We start from the raw sequence: 6,000 nt of genomic DNA on the forward strand, positions 1-6,000 counted from the left end.
ATTTTCACACTCATATATGGAACCTAAAAAAAAATTGATCTCATGGAGGTAATGAATAGAATGGTGGGTACTAGAGGTTGGTAAGGGTGGTGGGAAGGGGTAGTGAAGAGGTGTTGGTTAATGGGTAATACTGTTAAATAGAAGGAAAAAGTTCTAGTGTTCAATAGTGCAATAGGGCAAATATAGTTAACAATAATTTATTATATTCCAAAATAGCTAGAAGTTTTCAAATGTTCCCAACATAAAGCAATGATAAATGTTTCAGATGAATCATGTCCCAATTATCCTGATTTGATCATTATATGTTATATGCTTGTATCAAATTATAACATGTACTCCATGAATATGTACAATAATTATGTATCAATAAAAAAGAAAAAAGAAAAGAAAATTAATAAATATAATTTATGGCTGTAAGTAGAAATTAATATAAAATTAATAATACCAAATATTTAACATTTACCATGTGTCCAGAACTACATTAAGGACTTTGCATATTCCAACGCATTCACTGCTAACACACTCATCGATGAGTTGCCTATATTTGTGTCCATTTGCTAGATCAACAGGATAAGTAATTTGCCTGAAACCACACAGCTAATAAGTGGAAGAATCAGGATTCTAAAGGAGATCATCATGACTCAAAAGCACCTAGATAGAAGCCAAGGCCAGTGATTAGAAGTCAATGAAAAATAAGTTTCAGTTCTATTAAAGGAAAAATTCTGTTATTATCTACCCACTGGCAGAACGACTACCCTAGGAAATAATGAGTTTTCTGTTAACAACAGTTTTCAACTAGAGCATGGAACACCATGGATGGGGATGTACATTTCAGAAGGAATTTACATGGTCCCTCGGAACATTCAACAGGACACTGAGGCTACTGGGGGGGTGTTCTAAGGAAGAGCTCTTGGATGAAGATCTCAAGTGAATAAATTCAGAGGATTTAAAGATTCTGTTAAAGAGTTTCTTTGGACTGACGTGAGAAAGAGAATTTAACGAGGTTCTTGATAGTAAAATGTATTTCGGAGGACGAAAAAGAAAAGGTCTTACTCAGTTGTACCAAAGGAGGAAGCAAAAATAGTGGATTATATAGTAATAAACATTTGTTGAACACTTATTATATTTCAATCATATACACTGATATTATCTCTAATCTGTGCAACTGCTAAACAAGGTAATAATTTTTATATTCATTTTACAAAAATAGAAATTAAAATTCATAAAAGATATGTAACCCTGAGCTAGCTGGTATTTTTGACTCCAAAGTATACACTTTTATATGTGTCAGACCTGACTCCTTTTCCTAAAGTCAGGGCTCTTAAACTCTCTAGGCCAACAATATTTTTATATTGCTGTTAGGTGATACCCACCATCTCTGTAGACACTGTACAAAAACCCCATATGATCCCTTTTGGGGAGCCAGTGCAATAAGGATAAAATTGCTCTGGGATGCAAAGGACAATAAAGGGACATTCTCTGGACTGCAGCCTTAAATTGTTCTGGCTTGGTTAGGAATAGAATATCAAGCACATTATAGGGTACTCGGTTGCCCCCAAAAAGTATAGGCAGGCAACAGCCGTTTCGAACCTCAAAAAATAAAAATACTGAGGCACCAAAAAGCCCTGTCTAAAGAGCACAAGTATATGAATTTATGATTTATATTTGCAGCACTTGTAACAGCCCAATTTAACTTTTATTTATCAAGTGTTTATCATATGTTGAGAATATAGAAAATTTAAAAAGACACCATGCTCACTACCAGAAAGCTCACATTCTAGATATTTATAACCAACATTAATAGAAATGATAAGATATAGAGTGCTAAAAAAATGAATTTTTAGCCATGTGCTATGAGGACCCAGCGTGAGGGATGCAGTGGTAGGGAGTAGGAATCAGTGATTATTTCATGGAAGAGATGACATTGGACTGAAATTTGGAGACTGAATAAATGGTTAGTAGGTTAGGAAAGGCCATTGCAGGCTGTATGATGAGTTCAGAGGTGAGACAATACATGCTGTGTTTATAAACAACAAATAAATGATAAACTGGAATATAGAAAACAAAGAGTGGATGAAAAGACTGAGTCCTAGAACTGAGCATGCTCCTCACTGGAGGATTTGAGAAAAGGCATGGGTTTCCATAGCAGGCCACAATAGCATTGTCTAAACAATTCATAACAGCACTCATTCTCTGAGCATTACCCTCAGGAATGAAATCAAGGAAGCTGTCAGAAAGGGGCTTGTCATGTTTGTACTATTAATACTTGATCCAATCTTAACCCTCTGCTGATTAGACCAGTTTGGAATCAGATAACTTGGGTTCACTAGCAGGCAAGGAACTTAGACAAACTATTCATCATCTCCAGGTATCATCTTCATCACCAATAAAATGGGCCTATAGGGTTATGAGGAGGATGAAATGAAACATGCATACAGGTGTTTATCATCGAGCATGGCCATTGTAAATAAAAAATGAATCATCTACCAAAACCTTAATCATCATTGGTGTCATAATTTTTGGCCAAATCAAATCTTTTCTCTCCAGCATGTAGAAATGAGGCTGAGAAATTCAAGTTTGGTCTGTGTCATTTACTAAGGCTGTTGGTGTTTAGGGAGGGCATGTTTGGCTGAGTTCATGCAACAGCAGAGAAAGATCTATGGAGAAAGGAGAGAAGCAGAAATGCAGCATTCCTGCAGAAAGAAACATAGACAAGAGCCACTGCAACCCAAAACTCTGACAGAGCACCTGCCAGGGTTTCTGACAGCCTCCCTGATTTCATTCCTTCATAATCTAGGTGTCATTTCTGCCTTTGAGTTTCCCCAAGAAAGCACTGTATCCTTATTATAAATTTCTCTGTTTTCTTTGTTCAAGGCAAATTAAGTGTGTTTCTGTCACAAGCTTCTGAAAGGGAGACTGTATCCCAATCGTGAAAACAAAATTTCAGATGTGACGATACAGTATGGCACGTGTATAAACTGCACAAACCACTGGAGAGCAAACCTAGAAAAAGTGGGATCTTGGGCCCACTTCCTGGGCCTCCTGTAAAGGATCAAGCTAATTGGCAGTTACTTAATGAACTTGCTGTTTAATGAATCTCTCACACCTCCGTGGAACAGAATAAGCACTTTAGTGAACTGCATGAACTCTTTCAGGCCACTAGGGGACTACTGAACATCGTCTTCTGGCAGTAGTACCCATGCCCCAGAATCTGGCTGCCTATTTATCAAGTGCTTGGAGTGTAGGAACAAGAGGACAGAATATTGGGTTCAAGCCCAGTGATGAGCTCTGGGGAAATGTTATAGAAGCACAAGCAGAATGGAAGTCAATTAAACATGGATCCTGTTGGACTTGGATAAGATGTAAATTCCAAACCTACTGCCATGCAAAGGGACATTCTCAGAGCAAGTGATAAAAATAAAATTTTGAAGGTGCCTTGGAAAGGTCAGAGGCCTTTATGCGAATAATTGTGTTCTTCATATTGTTATTTTAAACGACTTAGTGTTTCTTATAAGCATAAAATATATGAGAATTGCCATTTATATATGAGTGATTCAATCTGAGAGAAGGAAAAAATAAATTATGGGGGAGGGGCTATTTGGAGAAGAAGGTAAAAGGTGTTTGATGCACAATTTGGAGCTAATGATCAATCAGTGATTGATGATATTGCACCAAAAGAAAAAAAAAGTCGATAAAGTCTCTCTAACAAACCCATCAAAGAAACAAATGAGTTATTTGAAAATGGATTTTTAACAGGCTTTGGAGAGAGCATGCTAGGAGTAGAATATCTGTTACTGTCAGAATTAAGAGAAATATATAACTGCATACTTGCAATGAGTTTATTGTTGGTGTTGTAGTACTTTTTGTTGTTATGGCACTACATCAGTAATGAACCTGTTACATATAAAAAACAGAAAATCCAACTTGCAGTGGTGAAACAAAATGGCTTATGTTTCTTACACTTGGAAAAATGTATGGAGGTAGGAAGCTCCTGGCTTTGGCAGCTAAGAGAAACAAGAGCTGACATCTCTGTATTTCATGTTGCCTTATCTTATGATTTCAAGACAGCTGCCTCAGTTTCAGTCATCATCTCTACATTCAAGAAAAGAAGTTAAGAAATGAGTCTCATGGCCATCTCTAGCTACAGGGAAACTAGGAAAATATAAGATACCCTTTGCTTTCTGAATTAGCAAATGAATGTATACAGATAAATGCTCAGATGAATCCTATAAAAATCTTTCATTACTATTGAAACCTAGGAAATTGAACAGATTTCGATACCAAGGGATATTCTTATTAAGTTTTTCATTCTTTATAATGTAGGTGGCCAAGGATGATGAAGATTGGGAATGAATGTGAAATTAGTCATCTATAGAAGATTTGTCACAGTCAGGGAACTCCCTTCAGGCATATTAATTACAGCAAAATATTTTTTTCTCTGGGCTGAATTCTTAGGGATTGGAGTGCAGCCTGCATTTCTGTTGCTACTGCTTACTCAGCTTTTGGGCTAAAAGCTGAGGGATTTCATCAATGCCAGATATGTCCTACAAGAAATGCTAAAGGGAGCTCTCCAGTCTGAAAGAAAAGGACATTAACGAATAATAAGAAAACATCTGAAGGTGTAACACTCACTGGAAACAGTAAGTAGACAAATACAGAATACTCTATTGCTGTAATTGTGGTGTATAAACCACAATTGTAGTGCATAAATTGTGGTGTATATCTTGAGTAGGAAGACTAAATGACAAACCTATCAAAAATAATAACTATAGTAACTTTATGAGAGATAGTATAAAAGGATATAAATGGAAACAACAAAAAGTCAAAAAGCAGGGGGGTTGGAGTAAAGTGTAGAATTTCTTTTATATTTCTCTTTGCTTGTTTATTGTTTGTAAATTGTATTGTATTGCTTAACATAAGCAGAGTTAAGTTGTCATATGTTTAAAATAATGGGTTATAAAAGATTTTTTGAAAGTCTCATGGGTAACCTCGAGTCAAATAAACTGCAACAGATATACAAAAAATAAAAACCAAGAAATTAAAGCATACTACCAGAGAAAATCACTTTTACATTAAAGAAGACAGGAAGAAAGGAAGGAAAAAAAGAAAAAGAAGACCACAAAAATACCAGAAATCAAATAACAACAGTTATTTGGTAATAGTAGTTCCTTACCTATCACTAATAATATTGAATGTAAGTAGACTAAACTCTCCAGTCAAAAGACACAAAGTGACAGAATGGAGAAAAAAAAAAAAACAGACACAACTATATGTTGTCTACTAGAAACCACTTCACCTGTAAAGACACACATAGACTAAAAATAAAGGGATGGGAAAAGATTCCATGCAAATTAAAACCAAAAGAGAGTAGGAGTAACTATACCTCTATCAGATAAAATAGATTTTGAGACAAAAATTGTAAAAAGAGTCAAAGAAAGCCATTATATGATGATAAAGTGGTCAATTCACGAACAAGATATAGCAATTCTAAATATATATGCACCCAACACTGGAGCATTCAGATAAATAAAGCAAATATTATCAGAACTAAAGTGAGAGATAGGCCCCAATATGATAATTGTTGGAGACCTCAACACTCCACTTTCAGCATTGGACAGATTATCCAGACATAAAATCAACAAAGAAATATGGGACTTAATCTGCACTATAAACCAAATGGACCAAACAGATATGTAAGAACATTTGATCCAACAGCTGCAGAGTATACATTCTTCTCCTCAGCTAATAGACCATTTTCAAGGACAGAGGATATGTTAGGCCACAAAAAAGTCTTAAGAATTCAAAGAAATTGAAATTATATCAAGTATTTTCTCTGACCACAATGGAATAAAATTCAAAATCAATAACAAGAGGAATATTGGAAGCTATACAAACACATGGAAATTAAACAATCTGTTCCTGAATGACCAGTGGGTAAATGAAGAGATTAAGAAGGAAAATTAAAAACTTCTTGAAACAAATGAAAATGAAAACACAATA

The sequence above is a fragment of the Eulemur rufifrons genome, chromosome 10 (genome assembly GCF_041146395.1).
Source record: "Eulemur rufifrons isolate Redbay chromosome 10, OSU_ERuf_1, whole genome shotgun sequence".
Lineage (NCBI taxonomy): Eukaryota > Metazoa > Chordata > Mammalia > Primates > Lemuridae > Eulemur > Eulemur rufifrons.